This window comes from Tinamus guttatus, unplaced genomic scaffold (genome assembly GCF_059628265.1).
Source record: "Tinamus guttatus ecotype Peru unplaced genomic scaffold, ASM5962826v1 Tinamus_guttatus_pri_ptg000365l, whole genome shotgun sequence".
Classification (NCBI taxonomy): Eukaryota; Metazoa; Chordata; class Aves; order Tinamiformes; family Tinamidae; genus Tinamus; species Tinamus guttatus.
This window is the reverse complement of record NW_028288899.1, coordinates 497,364-523,791: the sequence shown is the minus strand read 5'-3', so window position 1 is coordinate 523,791 and position 26,428 is coordinate 497,364. Positions and strand designations below refer to the sequence as shown.

The window sequence follows — 26,428 nt, the reverse complement described above, 5'->3', positions numbered from 1 at the left end:
GAATTTTGACTTCAAAGAAAAGAGTGGCTCCATTTGCAGAACGGGTCATCAACAAGAGTTATAAGGTGGAAGGAAATATAACAAGCAAGAAATATGGAAAATGGAAAGTTAATTTACTGACATCCCCTTCATGACATACAAAGCTGAATCTTCACCTGTTCTCATTCTCTGGAGAATTTCTTAGCTGATTTCAGCTCTAATACTGAAACCTCGGTAACAACAACAACAAAAAAGACTTGCAAGAATTACAGAAATTCTGTCCTGAATGTTATTTTTTTCGAAGAGGTTATACATAGTACAAAGTCACTGGAATATATAGTTTAATTCTCTTATGTATCTTTATCAATATATTGGTATGCACAGTATTCAGAATAGACTGTATTTAAACTCTACTGTTTTTTTTTAAATTCTTCATTCAGTCCTGAATTCATTCAGTCCTGACTTTCTGGTCATGTAATTTGAGGGCAATTAGATGTGTCCTTGAACCTTCTCTTGAACTTGTCCAAATAAAGTAAAACATTTAGCCAGTTCAGAGACAACAGTTATATAGGAGCCCTCCCACAACCAGCATGATCCCCGCTCTTCAGAAAATGATGTTCTCAGTGCGTTTGCTTGCACATACATACTAAATGCCCCTACCCTTCGTGTAGAGCCAAATACCCTAGTTGGCATTTTTCAGAGATGGCCACCCTTAACTACTTGTGCCATCACCAGCAAGGCACAAGTAGAGTTTCCTGTGTCACACTATGAATTCATCTGAAGAAGGGACCAGTCTGCTGGGCTAAATACCTGGTGCACTTGGTCCACATTTTGACAACTGTTGGACAGAGAAATAAAGCAGTCATACATTTCTAAAAGCCCTCACTTGTCATCCATTGACATACCGTACTGTTTATAATGCTTCCCTACCAAACCTAGACACAGAGCACTCTCTGTAGCGGGTGGTAACAGTTGTCATATTTTACATTTGTAGCAATTTGTCTGCCAGTGTAGTGCATACTGTTTTCTTATCCTAAATCTGGAAGGTTAACAAATGTAGGCAATCGTTTCAAACTTAAATGGGGATCTAGAGGACTCCTCCCATTCTTTTTGCAGCAATGGAGCAATCCAACTTGCTCAGTCTATTGTATTTCCTTCCAAAGAGAAGCTCTGGCTGCTGAATACCCTGTATTTTCTGCCTTCTCTATCATGCATGCTGTGTAACATAGAGTTTGAACTGCTAGGCATAGTGCAATTCACTTTCTTATGCAAAAAAAGAGGGGCGCGGGGGGGAAGGCAGGACTGCTGCACTTCACATCAGAAACAGGGAGCTTGTAACTGTGGAACTTTTAATGATTGATGAGAAGTTTGGCTTAGTTTCTGTCTGGAAAGAAGGGCTTTGAACCGGTGGATGAAATACGAAGATGAGAGACTCACATAATGGGCCCATCTCCCCTAATCTCCTCACCAAATAATACACAAGGAAGAAAAACAAGGAGTCTCTTGTAACCCTTGCAATGACAAGCATCTCCTTTAATGTATTCAGTTACTTATTAGTAGACCAATATAAATCTAGCAGAATAGTGTGCAAAGTCAGCGGGGGGTCTGAATCCTGATGTTTTTTTTCCTACTGCTGAATAAATGATCCCAACCACCAGCTTCAGAGGCTCATCCTCATTAGTATGTATGAAAAAAGTGGAATAAGAACTGGGAGATTTATATTGTTCTATATTCAATTTAATTAATAGGAGACGGTGCCGATTTCTGGAAGAAGGAGCAATGTCCATAGATTCCTAGGCACCTTTCATTGTAATTAGTGATATAAATCTATCACAGCACGGAGACCTTAAAAAGTGCCCTCATCATTTTCTAATCCTACTGTTATTCATTCACTAGACATTTTAGCAACCTGTATATTATAATATGCCACCATCACTAAGGTCACAGTAGAGTTTTCATTATAAGCCCCCAACTTCCCGGGGTTTATAATTCTGCTGGAACATTTAAGGATAAGCATACATTGCCAAGGAGTACTTTTGTACTTTTTGCTGTTTATACTGTGTTGGAAGAAACAGCTTTCTGACTGTTTTTAAATTCTGGGACTCTGGACTCTGGCCAGGCCAAGGAAAAAAAAATGCATGCAACATGAATACATGACTATCATTAAATAAATAAATAAACAGCTATCTATTGGTGTCAGACACTACTCTGAAACCAAATAATGAAATAATGAAGGCAGAGTCTACAAAGTCTTGAGGGAGTCACTGTGAGGCAGTTCCCAAAAGGCAGGAATGGGATATTCTTCCCATTACTGTTAAGCAGACTGTGGAAAAAGGTGGCTTGTATATATGCCTCATCTGGATAACCAGTGCTAAAATCTGGATTTGAACTTGAAAACCAGTATTTCACTACACTGAGCTCAGCTCCAGTTTGGGCACTGGTCCCAGCGAGACCAAGACCTGAACGAGACTTTCCAGTTTCACAGCTGTTATTTCACAGATTACGCTCTTCTTGATTTTCTGCTTTTACAGAGTATCAAGCATGGTCACAAACTGGTTAATGCAGTAGATTTTGCAATTTGGGCTGATATTCTGGTCCCACTGAAGTCACTGACAAAACTTCTAAAGAATTCCATAAGGCCAATTCTCTACCCCAAGTACTTCAGCCCATATCAAATATAGCTCATTTATAAATCTACTTGGCCTTCATTCAACTGAAAATCCAAATTAAAGATTACAGTAAAACACAGACCCAGGCACAAACTTATACTCTTAAATCTAGGACTATTTAAATTGTATTTGTCTTTGATATGAGACATAAGTAGATATTAAAAAGCACACCATTTTTCTGCTGACTTTCTGTGAACACTAATGCATATTCCACACAGGACTGAATGTAAAATCCAAACATCCACAAGCAGTCACTGCCAAAAGGGAACATTGTCTTCAGGACAGCCCAAGAGTTAGTCACTGAAAATATTGCTATAAATGATACCCTTGGCAATAATATGTGGATTTATTTTTCAGCTAATGGAGTTTCATCACTGACAGCACTTAAGTAAAGACTGCAGTTTATTTCAGGCAAGTTTATGTTTTTCCCCACATTCTTTTTCATGGTAACTTACTGTTTCAGTATCTGTACATGTATTTACTTATCTATTAAACTTCCACCATGCAATGATGATCAGATCCTTAGGCACTGTTTGGTAAAATGGGTTAGGGAGGGGACAATGATTTAACTCAGAGATCAAATTCATGTCTCCCAGCAAAGGAAACCCCCATTTCATGGTGAGTCAAACAAGCTGTGAGCAGTCAGCTTCTACGTGGTCTCTTGCCCTCTGCACTGAGTTAATGACAAATCTTCTGAGTGGCTTTCACTCGCTTCCTCTCGATTTTGCTTGCACTAGTATCAGGCACGGGGGAGTGACTGAAACTTACCTAAGCCAAGCTGGAATTTCTGGGCTGGGATTTACCTGAGCCAGTCACACATGGGAGAGGCCGCCTGGTTAATGAGTCCCAGGAATGAGCAAACACAGGAAGTCTCCTCTCTTGCTCCCTGGCAATAGCACAGGCTTCCTTAGCAAGTGCTTTCCAGCTCTAATGATCGCCAGGAAACTTCAGGCTGCAATCAGTCAGAGGGAGGGATAGCTAGAGGCAGTAACGCTGTTGTCATCTTCACCATCCTTGCATTGGCCGGAAGCAATCACTTCTACAAGGCAAACAACGTCGAACACCACAGCTAACTCCACAAGCTTCAGTGGAGCTTCTTGTGGAGCAAAGCACCAGTAAATACCAGTGGTGGAAGAGTTCTCTGGAAAAAATCTAGGCTACTGAAGCTGAGTCTCCAGTGCTTTATTACTTTTCTTGGCATAATGCAGTATGGAGAAAGTGAAAGAGAGCCCACTCCATCCTTTTTAGTTGCTCTAGTGCTGGAACCACCATCTGTTACTTTTACTCTTAGGAAGTGGAGTATGGACAAGCAGACAAAGGGAAATACTGATTTCAGCTCTTTTTCTGAAATAATACCTTTGTGTACTTCAAAACTACTAAAGCATACTTTGAAATTACTGAAAAGACCACATCAATTTCCCATGGTTTGTATCCCTTCAAGCCAAACTATGCCACAAATGTTCATCTCCTCCCATGTTCTCCCTTGGAGAGGAGTCACTTTCCTCTGTTCCCCATGAGACACCAGAGACATTAGCTTTTCCTTCACAACAGCAGGTAGACCGAGAACGGGAGAGCAGTTTCCACCTATCCTCTTTTCAGCTTGCTCAGAGGTTTGATCTAACAGCCAAGGGGAGCCAACTCCAACCAACCCATTTCAGTCACCTGCTTGGTCACCTGGGGCGACTGCCTGACCCATGCCCTGTTATTTCCTGGCTACCCTGGTGACCCTATGTCACTTCTTCCACACAGAATTAGATCCAAATAGTTCATCAGGCTGTGTGGGGAGGTGGCTGACACTAATGAAAACTGCTTTGCCAAAAGCAGGACCTGCTTTTTTCTGCCCAAATACTTTGTCATGTTTTTCAACACATTTTCAGACACTCTTCTGTATCTTAGCATACCATAATGTGTTTGACATTAATTTCTCCTTTAGTATGTAAAAATATTCATATTATCTAAGAGCAAGTACAAACCTATAGCAACTCAGTCTCTTCTTGTTGTTTTAATTCAACAATCTTGCAGGGTCAAAGGATAAAACCTGATTAAGAGATCATTTTCCATCAGCTGCTCATTTGTCAAGATTTAACCAATGCCATTTTTCCTACATTCCTGTACTGTATCTTGCTAATCTTTTGCTTCACATGAAGACATTTACTCTCCCTTCTCTTTAGTACTCTTTCTTCCTATCTCCTTCCCCTCATTCTCTCTGGTTTCTCACCCTCTCCCCCACTGCATACACTCCTTCGCAAATTTTCTCAGCTGGAGGGCTTCTTTCATCTCTTCCATTTTGTCCAAGATGCTCTTTTTCCCTCTGTCCTTCTCCTTCCTACTTTTTTTTTTTTTCTGTCAGTTGCAGACCCTTTCTTTCTCCCACTGCCATCAATCTGAGGGTTTAAAAAAAAAGTCAGCTGTATGAGATTTAATGTTATGAATTAAAGTGTGTGTGTGTTGGGGAGAAGGATGGAATAAAGCCTCTTTCTTTCAGCAACTGAAACCATTAAATGTTTCTCTTTGGTAATATTGTATTGCCTAGCAATTCCACTTACTGAGTGCTCCTAAGGGCTCAGTTCAGCTGAAAGGACACTGAGAGCAAGGATTTTCACTTATTTAACTAAGTTCTTTTTATTTTATTTTTATTGGATTTGCAATCAGTTTGACGTATTTGTATTTGAAACATTTCTATTACAATATCGACTTCTTTTAGTGCTGTCTTTTCAATCATGATAATTTTACACTTTCTTTAGCTCCCCCATCTAGATCTGAAATGTTCATTGCTATTTTTGGAACCACCATAATGGTTCACTTTGGACCATACTCATCCACGGTAAGCACATAGGCAAAGTCAAAATAAATTTACCCTTCTCTTATTGCTTTCTTTAAGCTCCTGACTGTCGGGGGGGGGCAGGTAGCGGGAAGAGGATGGGGAGAGTTCTGTTGTGAACAGACCAAAAACTGTATGAATTTGGCTTAATGTTCCAATCAAAATATAATTTGCATGCTTTCAAGGAGTCCATCTACACCTCTTTCAGTGTCCATCAGAAAGCAGACAGAGTTCATGTAAAACCTTAATCTTAGAATCAGTAGCTGGGAAATTTATTTTGTCCAGTTTAGTTCCTTGCTGTACTCAAAAAAGAAGCAATATCCGAGCACAATGCTGGAAAAACTAATAGGAAAAAAAAAAAAAAGATTTTCTGAAACAGTAAATTAAAAATACAGGTCACAGTATTTTGAACTGGACTACCATGAAGTTACTAAGGAGTGTGCTTTCATTTTCTGTATTAAAACTCTCAAGAGCAACAAACCAAAAAAATCTGTAAGATTCTCTGTCTACAGTTTTTGATTAATTTTCTTCACAAAGAGAGACTCTAACTGGAAGAGACTAATGTGAGATCGTCAACATCTGAAGTGTGAAGAAAGTAAGCTTCCCTTTATGGAAAATCCAATAAAGTTCAATAGCAAATAATTTTTCTAGAGACTTAAAGAATTGCCTGTGGAATTCAACAGATCAATTATATTCCTGCTATGGAGCTCTGTAGAATAGTTAAAAATTACTGTGTATCTCCCTTCCCGGTGAAATCCTACAAAACAGATGGTCAGCAGGTGAAATCAATATGGATGCGCTGACATTAATAGGACTTAGCGTGAATTTACACCAGAGGAGGATCTGGCCCATACGTGTTTAGAGTAATTTGATAACAAATCTCCATAAACTTCTGTCGGTTTAGCAACTGTTAAATTCTCCAGTACTTTCCCATATTGATCGTCTGTGCTCCTTTGTTTTGTTTTGTTCTTAACAAGGAGCCACTCCCTTTACCATATGGTCCAGCCACTATCCACAGTATTCTCTGCTTATTTCACCATCATGTAACACTCTCCTTCCTCTTCTGGGAACTAGATGACAGAGTGACATGTGAATGTTGCTCACAGTGCAACACGAATTTTTGCTGATTTTTCTGGCACAATGGAGTAGGGGCTGACCAGGGCAGCCTCTTGCATGAAACATCTGCTCCTCGGCCTTGTTTTGCCTCCAGAACTCTCCATAGTTTCAACAACCAACCTGCATAGAATCGGCACGAGGAGAATTCCTTTGGCTTCCCAGGAGGAGGCAAATCTGTCTGTGGAGTCTTTCTAGTGCATATTTTCAACTACTTTCCTTCCTTTTAAATACTTTGGGTTTCCTTGATAAGCACGTGCTAGATGGGCCTAGGGTCATCTGCAGATCTATGTTTCACTTGGAAAATGTCTGAAGAAAGCGATGAGGAAAAGGGATTTCATACCTGCTAGCCAGCAATGTAATGATGTGGGGTTAGTAGTAGTGCCCTTAGTGACAGAAGGGATTTTGCAGGCATTCATAAATCATTAAAAGTCACATCCATAGCAGAAACTTTCAGCCTACCCACTCTTAATCTGATCGCATTTTACATGTTCACATTGGCCTGTAAAATGTTTGTGATGATGAATCCTCAACTATGCACCTGACTGCAGGAGTTATTTGGGCAAAAGACTTACCGCTGTCTTACACAAAGAGGCGGAGAACTGGGTCACTATTGTTTTTTAAGAGATATGTTTTCTGTAGCTGTTGTGTACACAAGAACAGTAATATGCTGATGAAAAAAAAAAATGTAGCTTTTAACCACATTTTCAGTGTACAGCTGAGTTCAGTGAATTCCTCTGAACTGATTAGCAGAAGGATCTTATTTTCTCTGTGTAGGAGTAATTACTTTGCCAGGCTTTCAATAATGTTGTCTTGACAAAAATCATATTTACAGTTTGATGAGCTTTCTTCATTGCTGTAAGATTAAAGAAGTCAACACTTCTTTATATTAAGATGTCTCTGTGCTCAGCACTTTTTTTTCGTTTGTGATAGGACACATCCCCACCGGTAAGAGCATCTCCTCTGTTGCCAGCACGGGATGGAAATAAAGGAGATAGGACCCCTCCTAGGATTACAGGCTTCCAATATCTCATGGATATCAAAACTGTTTCATACCTTCACTGGGGCAAAAGCCCTAGCATTTCTCAGAGAGCTGTCAAAGGCCGCAGCTCGCTCCACCACTCTCTTGTGTTGCTACTTGTCAACATAAAACTTTGCAGCATTTCAAATCTTGGAAATAAGGGCAAGAACAAATCAAGCTGAACCCAGTATTAACGGTAGGTACAGAACAGGCCCACATTGCACAGATTATTCTGCCATGGGAAGATAGTGAATGGGAATGTTCAATGCAGTGGCATCACCGTGCTATGCCGGCTCTTTGGAGATGTATTGAATGGGACGTGCCCCATTTACAGTCGCATGGTTCCTGTATGCATGTAGTGTACAGCTCAGCATGGTAGCTGAGCTACCAGCATCCAGCTTTGAACAACCCATCTAAAAGGACAGCAGCTCTCTGAGACACTTTGAGAGAGGCTTGAGCACCATTCAGGCCACGTGTCCCACTACTCTTAGATCAATGTATTTTGTACATAATTAGGTGGTGGGGTAGAGATAATATTTTCATACAAAAATAAATTTGAAACACAAATTCTGTAGTAAGTAAACTGGAGTGACATCTGGAGCCAAGTGTCTGGAACACTATGTCCAGTTCTGGGCCCTCCAGTACAAGAGGGATGTGGACCTACTGGAGAGAGTCCAGTGCAGGGCTACAAGGATGATCAGGGGTCTGGAACATCTGCCCTGTGAGGAGAGGCTGAAAGAGCTGGGCCTGTTCAGCCTGGAGAAGAGAAGGCTGAGAGGGGACCTGATCAGTGTCTATAAGTACCTCAAGGGAGGGAGTGAGGAGGATGGAGCCAACCTCTTTTCAGTGCTGGCCACCGATGGAACTAGAGATAATGGCTACAAACTGAAATACCAAAAGTTCCACAGGAACTTAAGGGAAAAATGTTTTAACAGTGAGAGAGACGGAGCACTGCAACAGGCTGCCAAGAGAGGCTGTAGAGTCTCCCTCTCTGGAGATCTTCAAAACCCGCTTGGACGCAATCCTGTGCCACGTGCTCTAGGTGACCCTGCATGTGAAGGGGGTTGGACTAGATGATCTCCAAAGGTTTCTTCCAAGCTTAAGGATTCTATGATTCTATGATCTCTGTGGCTTAGGTGGGTTTTTCAGATAAGGTACTTAACATGCAAAATTCCAGCAGCTCCACAGAACTCTCACTGAGAAACTCTTAGTGGGCTAAGGCTTGAAACCCCCCTGTACTCTCCCTCAGCACTTGCCAAAGGGCAGTTAGGGAGTGCTAACTGGTATGGTAACATTTTCCTTCCCCATGCCAGGGTGAGCAGCTCTGGGCAGTTGTTAATGGGTCTGGGCGAACAGGCAAGGTTGTGTCTCCATTTTCAGAAGATCTGAAAAATTGAGGTCAATACTCAGATTCCATAAAAACACTTGGTCAGAAAGGAGAATAACTGAGTAAATTGTGGGGAGTGGCTGGGCGGGGAAAGGGAAAGGGAACATAGAATCAGGTAAAAGGGGATTTTTTTAAGCTATGAAGACACATGCAATTTTGCAGATAGAGCCTGGTAAGTCAAGAACAGAAGGAGCAGCAAGGGAATAATGGACAGGGGAGGCAAGTCTGACAGAAGGCTAAATGAAAAAAAGAAGTTTCTAATGTGACTTTTGAAGGAAGAAATTAGTCAATGCAGGCCTGGAAATTAAACACGGAAAGAATGAAAAGTGAATGAAAACACTTTTGTAAAAGAACCTAAATAATAAGTTCTTCCAACTGATGCTACATCTAATACTGACATGTGGAAAATAGGATGTTTAAGGGCTTTCTGTTTCTTGCAAAGCTTCTGTAATACAAAAATCTGATCTGTATTTTTCAAAGCCCTAACTATAGGGGAAAAATATCTCTGTCAAAGAGCCTTTTTGAGTAATGAAGAAACACAAGTGTAAGATAAATTGTTCCGCAGTTAACTGTTTCAGAAATACTTGTGATGTGAAGCATATACTGCGGGCGAATCTAGATTTGCTTACAACTCAAATCTGCAACAAAGTCAGTGGAAGATTTGAACACCTCAAAATGTACGTATGTAATGTAATGATTAAATGTCAACATTTTGTGTTCTTGAGTGGATGTTGTTCACAAATTCAGACTGTTTTGTCTCTGCTCTTGTTTCTTGTCAGAGAGAGGGAGAAGTAGCATGAGATTATCTGGTGCCTCTTTGGGGAAACTGGGTTAGGGCTTTTGGCAAACCAAGTTCCATTCATCTGGTTTACCCCCCTGCCACATGGTTTGGTACCCAGGAATTATTTGTACTCATTGAATTTCTCTAACTGCTTTCAGATCTAGGGTGAGTTTGTTTGGCTAAAATTTATCTGTCCTCAGCAATTATTCTGTTTGGTGCAGAACTCTCTTCTGTTTTAGATTTCCAGGCAAAGAAAGCAAACATATATTAAGTCTCAGTTCCTTTGGTTAGAAAATTACCCTAAGTATGTAGTCAGTTTGAATTGTCTGAAAAAAAAAAAAAAAAAACTTTTCCTTAATACCAAAGAATGCTTTCTCTCGTAAACTAATGACTAGAAATTGAATGAACGGGCATGTAACTTGTAACTTTGAAATCAAATCCTGAATCCAAACCGATTTCTGAGGGTCCTTTCATTATCTGAAAATAAACGGCCGGGAAAAAAAAGAGCTGTCATAATAAGCAATTATTTTATTTTTCATGCCACCATTCTTGGCCTGACAGTACCTCCCTCCCACTCCGGGTGCAGCCTGAGTTCCACTTATCTAGTCTGAAATACGTAATAAATAATCAAGGCAATCGCGCTGCTAAATGGATGCTGAGGGAAACGGGTGTGTTGACGCCGAAGCAACTAGAGCCTCTCCCCGTGGCGCGGCTCGGAGGAGACCCGGAGCACAGAAAGCGTGCTTAAAACTCGGCCCCCGGTTCCAGCTCGTCGCTGTCAACGCGCTGCCTCAGGGCGGCCCCCGCGCCGCCCCCGCCTCGCGCTCCCTCAGCGGCGCTGCGGGGGGATTAACGGCGCGGGGCCGGGAAAGAGGGGGATTAAATTTACTGGCGCGGCCCTCGCTCCTCGGCGGAGCGGCTGGCTCCGAGGCAGGGAGGGATTAAGGCAGCGACCGGCTATGAAGGCGGGACCCGAGGGGGCGAGGAGAGGAGCGGAGCAGACGTCGGCGCCCCAGCGCTGCAGCCGCGCTGCCGCTTCCCCAAGGGAACGAGGGATGGCTGCCCCGGCGCCCCGGATTAGCGCGCTGCGCGGCAATGCGATTAGCGGGCTACACAATATAATCTTTCTTTTTTCTTTCTTTTTTTTTTCTCTCTTTATCCTCTGTATAAAATGCGAGCTGCGTGCGCGCTGGACGGCCTGGCGCTGTGCCGCGCTGCGGAGCGCGGCCCGGCCCTCGCCACGCCTCCGCTGCGGCCCCCGCGGACAGCCCCGCTCCGGGCAGCCGCGCTGCCCCGCTCGCCGCTGCCGCCCAGAGCTGCCTCTCACTTCGCGGAGCCATCTCGAGGGTTTCACGCGCTGGCCGCCCATAGGGGTGGGGGGCCGCCCGCCTCTCTTGCACGCAGAGGTGCAGGGACGCGCGGGGCTCCCGCAAGTCTCCGCAGCCGGAGGGCGCGGAGCGGACAGGGCTCCTCCCCCCGCACGCGTCTGCACCTGCTCGAAATAAACCTGGTGGCGCTTAAAAATAGTCGCGTGCCGACAGCTCCCCGGTGGCGGAGGGGCGTTGTTGGCACCACGCTGCCAAAAATAGATAGATAGATAGATAGATAGATAGATAGATAGATAGATAGATAGATAGATAGATAGATAGATAGATAATAAAAGTGTTTCAATAAAAGGCTCCCCTCGCGCGTCCCCAGGAGCACGCTGGCAGCGCGCCGCCCCGGCAGGGCTCGCCCCGCTCCCCGGAGCCCCGCGCGCAGCCCGCGCCGGGTCCCTCCGCCCGGCCGGTCGCGGGGCGGGGCGGGGCGCGCCCCTCCGCGCCGCCATCCAGTGCGGGCGCTGTCCCCGCCCCCGGCGGAGCGCGTGCGGCGGCGGCGGGCGCGGGGCGCTGCAGGGAGGCAGGGCAGGCGCGGCTCGGCTCGGCTCGCTTCGGCTCGCCTCGGCTCGGCGCGGCGCGGCGCGGCGCTCCCCGCACACGCTCCGCCGGGCGCCTCCACGCCGCGCGTTGGCCCGAAGCAGCACGGGGGGCAGAGGGAGCAGCGCCGGAGCCTGATATGACTCGCGGCGCGGCTGAAGGGGACTGAGCGAAGCGGAATCGTAGTGGGATCTGGGCTCGCGGAGGAGTTGCTAACGCCGCCTTTCTTTTTTTTTTTTTTTTTCTTTCTCCTTCCCCTTTTCCCTCCCCCCTTCTCTCCCGTCGTTGGAAAATGAACAAATTGCAATCGCAATTCAGAAAGTAGAAGTACTAAATACTGCATCCCCCAGGAAACACACATGTAGTAATGACAAAGGATTGCAAAGGAGAGAGTGGCTCCAGTTTCCCAGAGAGATCCCCTTAAATGGATTACTAAATGGGACACCTCAGCAGCTAGTTCTGTCCTCTAGCTGCCTAGATACATGCACCGACAAGGTACAGTACTCCCCTCCGCGCGTCCGGCGTCTCGGGGTGATGGAGGGGCTCCCGGGCCGCCGGGGAGCGGCGAGGACGGTGCGCGCTTTGCGGCTGCCGCTGCGCCTCGGCAGCGTTTGCGGCGGGGGGAGACCGCCTGCAAGTGCCTGCGCCGCGCTGGCTGCTCCGCTCGCCGCGCAGCTCCGGGCTTCGCTGCTTCTTTTTTTTTTTTTTTTTTTTCTTCCTTTCTTTCCCTCCCTTCTTTTTCCCCTGCGGGCTGCTGACCGTACCCCATTTCCCGCGGGCTGCAAGCGCGGTGCTCCCGGGCCGGCACCGCGCCCGCTACAGGGCCGGGCCGGTGCCGCCGCCGGTACCGGGGCCGCCGCGTGCGGCTGCCTCGGAGCGAGGGAGACTCTTTGTTAGAGGGGCGATACGCGGAGCTGAGGGGAGGCCGGGCCGTGCGCGGGGTCTGGGCGGAGGGGCCGCCGCCGCCGGCTTTGTTCGCCCGAGCCGGGGCCGGGACTGCGGCGCCCTCCCCGCGCGGGCTCCGCCGGGCGAGCGGGAGGGGGCTGCCGCGGCTCTGGGGCCGCCGCGCTCCTCCGTCCTCCCTGGGACTCCCCCGGGGCTCCCCCTCCCTCGCTCCCTCCTCGCTCCAGCCCTGGGGGAGTCGCGCGGATAACAAAAATAATAAAGAAGAAAGTTTTCCTAAAGGGCAATAACAGGCACACAAAGGAGCTCTTGTCCGCCCGCCCTCCCAGTGGCTCCCCCCGCCCTCTCCCGGGACCCTCTCCCCGGGACCCTCTCCCCAGTCTCCGTGCCCGCTGTTGCCGGACGGGCGGCGTCCCCGGACGCGGGGACGTTACCACCAGCCAACGGTCACCCGCGGCGCGGGGAGAGCGGCGGGGCGACTGGCCCCGGGGGCGCGGAGAAAGTAACGAGGAGCTGGCGGGGGCCGCGGCCGTGTCCGTGCCCCTGCCCCGCGCGGGGCGAGTGCCGGGCTCGTCCGGGGGCCGCCGCCGCGTCCGCCCGCTCGTTCGGAGGGAGCCTGGTTCGGCTCCCGCTCTCTTGGCCGCTGCTTGTGAAGTTTGTGTAGCGCGCATCTGCAGCGCGCAAAATCGTGTTGCTCATAGAACTGCAAAAAAAGCGGGCTCTAGTCGTGCTTTAGTTTGGGGGGAGGAGGGGTGGAATCGACCCCCTGTGTGTGCAAGGTGAGTGCGCGCAGGGTGCAGGTGTAACGAGGAGCCAACCCCCCAGCCGCTCGCTGTCACGGGGCTGCTTGCGGTGCCTCATCGCCTGACATGCATCCTGCTAACTTGTGTTTAGCATCGTCCTGCGCTAACACGCATCTCAAATACGGTGGGGAGAGCGCACACCTAGCTACTGTTGCAAAAGTAGTTCCAGTGACTGCATTCGCGTTGCGTTCATTTAACCCAAGTGCCATTCAGCGACGCTTTCTCGTGTGAGTAGTCTTTGCTTGGCGGGTAAATCTTTTGGCATCGACGTGAGAAACTCCAGCAGAGTCAGGCTCCTTTAATCACATTACTCTCGCGGAGATTTTGAGGAGAGCGTGGCATCTCTCTGTGAGTAAGATTTATGCAACTGTTATCACGTTTGGGGTTTCCTTTGCTGATTGTTTTCAGTCTAGAAAAGCAAGAGGATCTTGCTCTAGTCGACTTCTTTTATTATTATTATTATTTTCATGAGACTGATCTATTGTGGGGAAAATTGGGTCTGTTCCAGCAAACCTTTTTCTCTTATGAGGTGCTCTCATACATGTTTGAATGGATATACTTGTTTCAGTAAGACCAGGAAGGTTTGTTACCCTTAAGGAAAGTATAGGTGACAAGGCATTTCACTGTCAATGCTACATTATTTGTTTGTTTGTTTTTCCTGAAAGTCATTTTTTTTAACATGTAACCAAGAGAAAACATCCGAGCTTTCTCCACACTCAGACAATTCGCTATGCATTAAAATGTTGATCTCAGTTTTCTACTGCTCACTGCTGAAGTAAATCTCCTTCTGACTTTATGGAAGTTTAGCTCTGATCAGACTGAGCCCGGCTGAGGTTTCTGTCCGAATGCAAAATGGATTTAACTGTAATAACTAATAGCATTAACTATACTTGCAACATTTGCTTTTCATGTATTTCATTTTGAATGCCTGAAGCACGGGTGAATATTCTGAGGGAAAATGAATTATATGGTCACAGATGTTCTGTATATTCTCAATTAGTCTGCATTAAAGCTGTATGTATTTACTTCTACTGGCGAAATCAATCTTACCAGCTAAACTTGAAGCACAAAATAATTGGGCAGTATCATCTATGAGAAACATATGTAGTTAACACCTCTAGCTGCTTGAAGATGAAAGTAGAGATTAGCAAAGTCCCCTCTTAATGTTGGTACACTGAGGAGTGCAGTGACTGCAGTTTGAGGCTGGAGAAAGAGGTAGGTCGGGCTAAGGATAAATAAAGAGTTTCCTGCATTCAACTTGGGGGGGCGGGGGGGGGTGAAGAGAAGGAGGCGAAAGATCGAATTAATGACCTGTGATAAATTCAGAATAGAACTGTTTGCATTAAAAAGGAAGTAGGTGATTGTGAACTTGCTTGTGCATGTTTTGTGAAGGGAAGGGGAAATTTGTCATCTTGTTTTGAAGAGCCATACATAAATACACATAAAAGGAGTTCACATGGTTTACAGCAGGGAAGACATAAAATGTTTTAGGATTAAATTGACCTGAGCTAATGCATGCCTTGCATCGGACTTGTTTGCAAGAACACATTGTTACTCTATGCAAACAAATGTTTTCTGTATAGTACCTGATTCCCATCCACTAAAGCAGAGTGCTGGAAACAGGCAACAGAGTAACCCAGCTCATGGACGAGGGAAGTTGAGCCCTACAAGAAGTTCTGACTATCCCCATTCTATACAGATGCTGCAATATATATAACTACTACTATTCCTTCAATAAGGAGGTGCATGCTTAGCCCTCACTTAACTAGTCATACTCAAATATAAGTCTTGCCTAAGTAAACTATGTTCCCTCTTCCCCCAGTAATTTTATGAGAGTAAAGACTCAAGTGTGGTCTCTTCCCCTCTTCCTCTCTTTTTCAGATAGGGAAGGTGGGCTTTTTTATGTTTAGGCCCTACTCTGAAAATACTGCTTTCTGGGAAGAACCAGTCTTTACTGAGGACCTGAATCTATGGTACTAGTACTTCTTTTTTTTTTCTTTTTTTTTTCTCCATATGGATCAGACCTTTAATGTTTATTCAGACCCAGATGTGTGTGTTCTGGAGTAAGTCGTATCTGACTCAGGCCAAGAACAAATTGTGGAAATCTTCCTGTCTCCCTTTTGCATGACAGGGCGACAGAAACATGGAAGGAAAAAACAATGCTTTGTGCTGGTGATCCTTTCGGTGTTCTATCATCATTAATTCTGTTTATCAACACTGCTCAGAGGTGGGTGAGGCAAATACAGAGATAGTCTTGGCAGTAAAATACAGCAAGTATGGAGTCTGATTGCTGACCAACAACACACAGCAAAATGAGCAGTGATTAGAGACAAAATCAAGCACCTAGGGGAAACTCTGGGTCTGAGCCTGAAAGCTCTCTATATTCTGAGTCTTTCTGAACAGCTTTTATGTGTGTAGGGTCTGTGGAAGCAGAAGTGAACTTTCCAGTTCAGGTACAACCTTGGCAGATCAGGATTTGCATGCCTTTTTTTTTTTTTTTCCTCCTTATATGCTTCCTTCTGATGTAACTGAGCCATGATTCATGATGGAAGTAGCCGAATATTAACATTTTTAATACGTTCCGGGATCTCTAATTGTCCATGGTGGACAAGACCTGACCTTGGTGTGGGTCTTGCTGCAGCACGGCAAGTATGGCAGCGCGGCACCGAGGCGTTGCTGAAGGATTTAAAGGGAAGAGTGCCACCTACTGAGCCGCGGGTACGCACATTGCGCGGCCTCTGGAGTCCCGAGGCGCTCGCTCGCCTACCGCGTTTTAGCAACTGGAGGATATGAAAGGATTTAAATTTTATAGTGAGAATTTAACAGGAACTGGACAGGGAAAAAAAAAACTTAATAGAAAAGAGGTGTGCACCCGCCACATTGGAATAATCAGAAAGTCTTGGAAGTCGTTCATCTAAAAGATATTTGTAGACAGTAAAGGCTGCTAATAAATTAATCATGGGGCCACACGAAATAGGAAAGGGAAGAGATATCTGTGCCCTTCCCCATAAAATAGTCATATTCTCAACTTTTGTGAACCAGATCAGCATAAATGAGGCTGTCAGACCCATGACCTCCAAAATCTAAAGTTATAGTTTTTTAGAGAATGGAAGATAACATTTTTAAAACAGGCAGATGAAAATGAGAAAACCCTATATGCATTATCCCATAATTTGTTGTAAATCCTCTTGATAGTTGAGTCTTCCACAGTATGGAATTGCAGTTATTTATTAGCTAAAAGGAGGGGAATACTATACTGTGTGTGAATACAGAGATTTTTTTATTAAAGGAATGTTTCCCCAATTCCCAAAGTGTTTCTGTAGTGGCTGAAATAGAGATGTAAAATGAAGTAGATAAAACAGCTATTAACAGAACTGCCAGTTGGTGCCTCTCCAGAGTGAAAGCATATGGTAACTCACTGCATTCACTAATGACCTTTCCTTTAAATCTATTGTTAATAATAGCCATTTCTATATAGAGTATTTACATCAGATACTTGAAATTCACATGCCATTGACTACCTCGTGCCCCCCATTCCTGTTTGTTTGTTTTTTAAAGAAACTGACCAAAGTACTCCTGAGGAACTCGCAACAAAAATACAGTTTTATAGTATTCATGCTATGCTGAGGTTAGAGAGTTTCCAGGAACAGATGCACAACATTGCAGGATAACATGTGACATGGCATCATGCACACAGTTCTTGGTAGAGGAAGCCCTTGGCTGCTTCTCTCTCCCCAGGTAAAGCTGTGCCTCAATGTGCCCTCACTGTAAGGTTATACCCTTACTATACTGCTAGGGGTAAAAAAAAAAAAAAAAAAGAAAAAAAAAAGTTCTTATATCTGTATGGTCCCTAGAGCCAGTTGCCTTCAGTGCAAATCTCAGATTTATGGAATTGGAAAAAAATACAGAACGTTTTTATTATGTCATTTCACCTTAGTCTGAGATCACCAAGTGGATGAAGTCCATAATACCGTTTTTTTTTTTCTTTTTTAACTGAGGATAATAATGGAAATTAGATTATACACTTTAAAAGAATTATTCCTAGTCTCTTCTCAGTTTTGCAATGGCTCTGATAGATTCACATGGCCTTCTAGTAGAGAAAACAAATTTCCTGGTCCAGCAAATGAAGAAGTTCTCACTGATACAAATCCCCAGCACACTGGGAAAACTTGTGTCCAAATATATTTTGACTGAAGAAAACACGTGTTTTACTTTCTCTCTGGCTCTTCAGATTCGCTCAGATGTTCTAGATATTGAGTATTCTTACAAAGGCATTCTTATATATGTCTTTAATACAGTCAGGTGGGAAATTCACTGTATTGGTTCCTTCATCACATAATCAGTGAATGTTTAGCCTCTTCTGGCATTGGAGGCAGCTGATCAGCATAGCGTTAATGGGAATTGGAGCAGTGCATAGTTCTGTAGAGTATTTCTTTGAGAAGAGAAAAATTGCTCTTTTGTTGATGCTTTTTGAAATCTACTTTTTATTAGTAGATTGAGACGAATTCTATGCTAATTCCTCTTGCATTCTTGAATTATGGCCTAGCTAGGCGCTGTCGCTGGGATCTTCATCTATTAATCATGGAAGCTGCTTTCTTATTCGGTTGCCATAGTTTCAGTGCCTCAGATAGTGTTGGGGTGCCTTGGGAAAGGCTTGAGATATCCTTGGACTTGCAAGCCTTGCAGTTATTTTGGCAGTAGTAGTGTTCTGACGGAACAGAAAACAGCTTCCAACATTATTCAGAGTTGGATTAAAAGAGAAAACTTTTGGTTATGTCTCTCTGGACCTTGTTATGTGAATCTCCAGCTGATATTTACTCCCAAGATTTGCTTCTTATTTTGTCCTGCTGGTAAAAATGTGCATTTCAGAGACTAATGGCTACCTTTATCTATTGCAAGAAAGGCTTTTCATTAGTACTGCTGATAAATGGTTGGGTAAATTAGGGCATTTAGGGCTTCCTAAGCAATTCAGGTAATTTGTTTTACATTCTCTTTTAACTTAGCTACGTACAACATGACATCATGTTTGAGACTGAGTTAATGTTTATTGTTTTCATTGTTACCTTAAATTTAGCCTTTTTCTTCGGTGCCCAATGACAACAAGTACCCTTTTGTTAGCTGCAGAGCTGCTTGAATTGCAAAGAAGAAAAGGGGAAGTAAACTTTTGTCAGATGGAACTAGTGCTATTTCTGTACTGTATTGGCATTGGTAGCATTTTTTTTAATAATGTTTCAATATCTGTTCACAAATCTAGCATTAAAACATGCATACTTTTAGAAATGCAGAGACATAAGTAGTGAGTCGTCATTTGTTTGACAAATGGGTAAAGTAGTAAACAGGTCTAATAAACTATCTGGAAGACAGATTTTTCCATGTAGTGTTGAATGTTAATTGCTTTTTTTTGTCAGCTATGCAAAATATAAATTAATGCACAGACATCTTTCACCAAGCATATCATGGTCCTTCTTCTTTCCCCACTGAGAAAAAAAAAATCATCACTTCCATGTGAGCTGGAGTAAGCAGGTATTTAAATCCGATTTCTTTTGTGCTTTATTTTCCAGTGTCTGAAGAGTTAAGTGATTCCCTCCAGTTTTTAATAAAGCAATTTGGTTCTTGCATAGATAAGTTTGATAGGTATTTTCCGATCACAAAAAGTCTTTCAAATTCACAGAAAGTAGAGAATTATGTTAAAAGCTGTGCAATTCATATTAAAGAATTCCATATAATTGGAATTGATCTGGAAAATTAGCTGCTTTTTAACTTTCAAATAGTTAACTTCCATTCAAAGATGAGCTCCAAAACTTCAGCTTGTGGCTTTACTGCTCAGTCTTGTCATTTTTTTCCAAGGCAATCAATAAGCAGATTCGAAATGTGTGCTTGTTATTTGTAATCAACATTCAGGAGTCCTTCTACCAAAGGAACAATTTCGAAGTCCAAGAATTTCATATGAATTTTACAGATGACAAACCTTTGCCTGCTGGTCGATACACAGAATATCCGTGTTTGTAATTTTGTGCTCTCTCTCAGTTTGTATTTTGTGATATGACTTTTTACATTCTATTGTATATGCATATTGTATACGAAGGTAAGCTGAAACATTTTCCTGGTAATTCCATGATGTTTTTGTACCTAGCAGTATTCCACTGTGATAGTTTGACAGAGCAAGTAATATGCCCTGGTCAAGTTACACTTCTCTTTGGAAAGGGACTGGTGACCGCAAAAGCAAATTATTGCCAAAGAAAAACATCTTTGGTCAAAAGCTGTAGAGGTACAAATTGTTCTTTTTTTTTCTTTCTTTTTTTTTTCCCTCAGATTTTTTAACACTCTATTTAGTTTTGCATTAAATGTTAGATTATCTTTAGAAAAGAATTTAAACATTTTTACTTTTGGTTAACATTATTGGTTTTTGTTACTTATTTTTTACATCCAAGATGCTAGTGATAAGTGACTGCATAGTCAGTAGAGAAGCCCAGACTTGTTCCTGTGGAGAGCTTCTGCAAACACCTCATCAACAAACCCTTATTCTAGTTATAGTTCAATATAGTTCATTCAGCTTATTTATGTCTGGTCACAAGAGTTCATCTACAGCCCCAGGCAGCTGAATTTTAGCAACCAATCTCGTGAGCTCATCAAGAAAAGACAGAAATTATTTCTGAAAGAGTAACTATTACATGTTTATCTTTCTGTTTTGCAAAACTTACACACATTAAATAACATCTTACTGCCTGAATATTCCTGGAGGGCTGAGAATTGTCCTGACTTCATGCTTATGAAGGTGCGTGAGGGAAGGAGGGCCTGCCTCGTTTGGACCCAGGGCTCTCTGTGGACGCAACCCGCCACTTGGGTGCATGTGGCGTTGAACCTGAGCTCCCCAAACTTGTTTCGGGTGCTTTGGGGACAGCGGATGGGGAGGAAGCTGGAGCCTTTGCCGTGGCTCTGCTTCCACGGTGCTACGGCCGGTGTGGCTGGGTCGGCTTGGGAAGTAGCACAGTTGTAGTTGGCACGGCTAAAGGAGGAAACCACTACATCCTATCCTTAAGTGCTAGAGCAGGAGAAGCGGGAGGCCTTTGTGCCTTGTAGAGGTGCAGTTTTTCACTTGCCCTGCGCAGAGTGCGGCTGCATGTCTGTCATCTGGCTCATGTTCTATGGCAAAGCAGAGGCCGCGTCACACGGGGTTATCTATCATGAGTAGTACTGCATTCCATGAGCACGGCTATTTGATTCAAAATGCCTTTCTTCTTATATAGAGAAGCTCACAAGCTGTTTAATTCCAATCTTGAAGCTCGGGTCATTCTTTATACTACTGGCTTTTCATTATAACTCTAATATTTGCTGATGAAAGCAAGGCATAGAGCATTAAAATCAAGTTTTGAGTTTAGTTTTCTGTATGAACAAAAACTTGGTTCCATGTCTATAAATTTCTAATAGCATTCAATCTATCAACTTCTGATATAACTTGTATTTATTAGTTATGAGTGTTCAGCTTTTGCAGTTATTACCTAATTATTTTAACTATCTTAACAAAAAGTTAACTAAGTTGTTGGTTGTTTTTTTAATATTTGCTGTTATCTTCTATAGGAAGGTGATTGTATAACCTCATTTTTCAGAATTATTTCTACCCAGTAAGATTTGCTTTTTAATAAAAATACATCGTGCAGAAGATTTTCCTTCTTGGAAAAGAGTCAGAGAAGCAAGTCATTTCAGATTTTGCAAAGAAGCAAGGCAGCAAACCTTTTCTAGGGATTTTTTGGGATCCAGATGCTTTTCTTTCCCAGTAAAGTGATTCTTGAATAGGATTTTTGTTTTTCTTTACAAAGAAATTAAGATTCAAATCCTTAAAGAGTTGTTGTGGGAAAAGGAAAAGTTTTGCATGAGCTGCTACCCTTTTTCATTATTATCTACAAGGTGTTTCCTTTTATTTCTGTTTCAGGGAAGTTCAGCATGTTCAGATACACTGATTAATTCCATCATGAGAGGCATATGTTGTAGGGTGGTGTCGTCTTTTTTTCGCTTTATCCTGTTCTGAGCATAAGACCTAGAGATACTGCCAGAACACTTCCTTTCCCAAGATGTATGAGGAAAAAAAGAAGGGAGGGGGGAGGCGTCCTGTTCTTGCTCAATAGCAGTGTAGTCCGAAGGCGTATTTAGCCAACCTGGAGCTAATAGCTTGAAGGTGTGAGATGAAGGCTGCTGACTGACTTGCTGACTGTGAGAATAATGCTATTTTGATTTGTCAGAACATTTGTCTTAGAGTACTGCGTGTATGCATAAACATATCAGGAAAAAAAAAGTTATAAGATAAAAAGCAAAATGTCTGTAAAGCAGTGAGTTCTCTGACACAAATTCTGATTTCATTTCAGCACAACCTTTACATTTTTGCCTGCCTTTTTTGTTGTTGTTGTTGTGTTCTTCTGTCTTTATGTGTTATGCTATGTAGCTGAAATCCTGGAGGCGACATCATTTGCAAAAAAACACATATAGCACCCAACTTAAGTGTTGTTTATGTTAGAAAGGCTTGACCCTTTCTGGTAATATGGTGTTGCAGCTGAATGCTGCTGATGTGCAGAAGTGGGGTGGAAAATGTAGGTCGAATAATGACTGCTAATGTCAGAGAAGGGATTTGTAAGAATGCTGGCACTGGCTTACCTTGAATAGCATTTTTTTTTCTCTGTAAGTGGTCACTAATCAGTGTAAAACAGTTCAAAGAATTCATTGTTGTCATAATCAAGGAACCTAAAGAGCTTTACAAAATCTAAAATACCTATGTGGCTACTCGCACTACTATTTCTTCCGGGATTCCGACCTCCTTCTTTGTGCCAGATTCCTAAGATCTGAATATTGGGGTTCATTCTGTAAAATTCTATTCAAACAAATTGCCTTAACTGACATGAAGATTGTCATCAGAGCCAATTACATTACTCATGTAAGTGCACAGCTGCTGCACTAAGGCACAAAAATATGGGTTAGCAGGATCTAACATTTGATCTTGTAACATCAAACAGACAAAATGAGGGCACAGTTTTGCTTCAGATTACATATCCATATTTATTTCACCTGGCATGGGATTTGTCTAAAAAGGCCCATTGCAACTCATCCATATCAATAACAGAACTCTTTCTGACTTGAATACTTGCTGTTAATTCCAGAAATATAAAATACTTGAAAGAAATCATCTCACGAGGAAATGAATATCAAACCATCGAGAAGGTATTGTTCTTCAGAGTACAAGCATATGTTGATGAACTGGTATTTTAGCTTGGAGAGTTTATGTCTGGAATTTTTTCAAAATCATACATCAGGAAGCAAGACTGGAATGCCACTCCACAATTTTGGTTTCCTTTTCTAGACAAATATCCTGTAATAACCTGTTGTGAGAATTAATTAGATTTTTAAAAGGATTCCACAGGAATGAACCAAATATAGTTACATAAATACATTTAGTGTATGTACGAGTGTGTATGCATGAGGGGAAGGGAAGTCTTAAAGGTTTCCACGACAGAATTTACTTAGAGTTCCTTGCATTTTTCATTAGTTGTATTGGAGAAGTTGGAAAAGTGCAAGTAACTTGTCTTATCCTTTCAGGATGGCCCTAGCAATTGCTACAGATTTCAAGAGAGAGGAAAAGAAAAGTCACCACATGATACTGTTCTTAAATCTAGTTGTAAAGCCACAACTCATAATCTACTGTGTAAATAAACATAGGAAGAGTTTTATCAGATTTTTGCCTTGAAAATGGGAAAGTGAATCTCTCTATACATTTTTCTCTTCTGTGCTGTTTACATTGTGAAAGCTAATAGGGAAATACACTTTTTCTTTTACATGTATCCTGCCCTCTTGTGTTTATAAATCTCAGTGCAGAGAGTTGAGGCAGCGTGATAACTATTAGGGTAGTGAAAACAATGGAAATAAACCAGAAAATGATAGACATAAGCCATATTCTTCAAAAACCTCTTCAAATACCTTGTCTCACACAGTGTGAGAAGCAGCAGAGTTAACAGTTTTCTTCTACAGAGACATTTGAAAATTGTTTAGCCAAATGGACATGCAGAAAAGCTCTCGGAAACATGGGTAAGGCCATTAAACATATGATTAAGGTAAGATATGCTGCCTGCATAAGGAATTGCAAATAAGATTCTTAGTCCTAAGATCTTAGTCCTACTTTTACAGAAAATAATTTCGTGTTTGGTTTGTGTTTGCCCTTTTTGCTTAGTCCTGCTGAATAGATAAGAAAATCAAACTACACAAGTGCAACCAGTTGAACACAAAATAATACAATTTGCACTGAGCAGAAACCATGTCTGTGCATATTAGCAAAACAATTTTTCAGGTTAACATTCTCTCAGTCTGTCTTGAGCTCTGTTTTTTTATGATTATTAAAGGAACTAAGCATAGTTTGAGACAATTTAGTTGGATTTTTTTTTTTTCTGAGAAGGAAGGAAAAATAGAGATTCCAGGTCCTTTAAACTTTGTTGTTGTTGTTGTTCAAACAAGAGTTTTAAAATTGCTCCAACCTGTTAAATAGTTTCTGGCAGTAGTCCTAACACTTCTTCTTATTCAGATGAAGAAACTTTTCTGTAGCTCAAAAGAGTATTTATCTGTTGTCTTATGTATGAAGAGCTTCTAGAATTTTGAAAAACATAGTGAGTTTTTGTAAGATGCAAAATAATATATTCCACCAGCTGTATATTGTGCAAGTGTTCAGTTAAAAAAAAAAAAAAGTAATTCCTGTAATTCTTCGTTTTAAAAGTAATCTAGAATTCAGCTAGAGATGGGTTTGACCCACATATCCGGGGGCATTTTAATTTTCATTTTCCAATCCAGGTTTTAACTACATGAGAAACAGCATTTGGATTTGGGCTTTGCCTCAAGTGAATCCTATGTGAACTCAATTATTTTTAAACATTTCATTTGTGTCTTGCAGAGATGCAGCATCTTTCAGCCTACATGCAGGCCATTTTCTTAAATATAGTCATATTTTGATCTGTAACAGGAAAACAGAGGCAGTGGTTCTTTTAGCCATCCGATAGTGAGTTTAAGCAATTAGGACTCAAGCCCAAGCACACATAAGTCCTAACAGAAAGGCCTCTGAAAGGTTAGAAGGTTAGCAGGTCTTTTTCCCTTTTCCCAGCAAGATCCCCACGGAGGGAGATTAATGCTTTGGTGCAATTCTGCTCCAACTCCTGCTGATCTCTCAAGATCTCCAGGCCCTTGGGAAACCTACAGAAGGGCACAGCTGAATGTTCGTGGTGTCCATCTGTGGGCCTGTGACAATTTCATGCCCTTATTTGCCCTTCAGCATTCGCCCTGGGCTTCCCTTGAGTCTGTTTGCCAAGGTACGACCTTCTGGGCGCCGCTGCAGACTGTCCCACAGAAGTAGTTCTCAGATGGGGAAGACATTTCAGAAAAGGTGATGTTTCTGTATTTGTATTCTGTCCTTGCTCTCTGAGAAGATCATTAAGGAGTTTTTTCTTCCTTATGACTCTGGTTCACACCTTTGTATTCCACTCAATCCGCACTTTAGTCACACATCTGAAAGCCTGCAGGTGGTTTTAGGCAAGGTCTTGGGAGAAGGCAACTGGCCTTTTGTGTGGAAGGAAGGGGATACATTCACAAAGGATTCTCTCAGTTCTTTAGTCCTCATGGCTCTGGTATCACTATTTTTTTTTTTTTAACAAAATGTGTCGTGTACATCTAAAAAGTGCCAGAACTAAAATGTTGAGAGACCTGGAACAGAAATAACTCAATTGTGTACATAAATAAATCAAGCATGCCAAAGGAATTATAAAAGCCTCTAAGCTTTCTCATTCCAAGTATACCGTGAAGGTGATTCAGTACAGCAGGGAAATCTATCTGCGAATATGGATGTTGCTTGCTTGCCTTACCTGCACCTGTTACCTGGTAAATCATGCTTTTTAGTCCAGGCAGGAATTTGTTTATTTAGATTCAGACATTGTGCAAGCCATGGGTTTGGAAACATTAGGGCTGAAATGACACCTTTTTTTTTTTTTTCCCTTCAGTACAAACCATAGACACTCTACTCATCTATTCCAAACCTTTTTCAATGCCTACTGAATAGCCTGGAAAATAGGGAGGTTGGATATTGGAAAGGTCATTGGATACTTAGCATGACCAGCAGAAGGTGAGAGGAGGGGCAGACCGTGTTGCAGTGTGAGGCCAGTGTGAGGCACTGCTGGAGTAGCCCCAGCATTCTGCTCTGATGACTGCCTGCCACAGCCTCCGATGATACGGGACACAGTTAGGAAGAAGCAGGGGAGCCACTCGTGTTAGCTAGGCAGATTATCTCTTAAGGAATAGGTGGGATACTCCATAAAAAAGCTTTTTAAATCGTGTGGTGCAACCTGTGATTTCTTAGGACCATGTGCAGTATTTCCATTGACGTCAACAGATGTGAAACAAGGACACTGTCTTTGGCCATGGCTTTAACTTAGAAAAACTAGGACATCTTAAAGGCAGTTCTGTCTTTCTCTGCTTTAAACTCTATTGTGCCTTTATGTTAGAGTATGTGATATAAAAAGATAAAACGTCATTCTGGAACCTGCAAGACTAAGTGAAAAATTAAGGACAAATTGATTATGTTAACTGCAGAAAAATCCTTTTTTATCACTGTAAATGAAACCCTTTCCATGAACTGAGTACCTAATCCATATTTTCAGCATTAACTATGATCAGGCTAAAAGATGGGAAACTGTTGTCCTGTTGAAGAATACACTAGAGGCAAGTAAGTTATACAGAATTTATCCACATTAATATTTGCAATGTCTTTGAAGTGTCTATAATATTTATAAAGATTATGTGCGAAGTTAATATCTGCTCACTAAGTTTGAATCTAAGAAAGACATAAATTTCCAGAAAATCATTTTTTTCCATAGCAAAGCAGCTAAGACTATTGCTTTATCTCAACCACATTTTTATGAATGAAGTATCACACAAAGTATGTCAGTGAAAAGAAAGGTATTTTTGATAGTTGCTCCCCAGTCAATTAAACTGAAATTAAGTTTGTGGAGGCATATCAGT

General features: G+C 42.5%; 1 protein-coding gene across 3 annotated transcripts in view; it reads left to right on the top strand.

Moving 5' to 3' along the window:
• The first annotated feature begins 11,814 nt into the window (after window positions 1–11,814).
• SEMA6A (semaphorin 6A) overlaps window positions 11,815–26,428 on the top strand; it is a 112,104-nt gene continuing 97,490 nt past the window's right edge. For all 3 annotated transcript variants that reach the window (XM_088530302.1, XM_088530301.1, XM_088530300.1), the window contains exon 1: window positions 11,815–12,182. The gene's annotated coding sequence lies outside the window, so the exon portion shown is untranslated. The remainder of the gene's footprint in view (window positions 12,183–26,428) is intronic.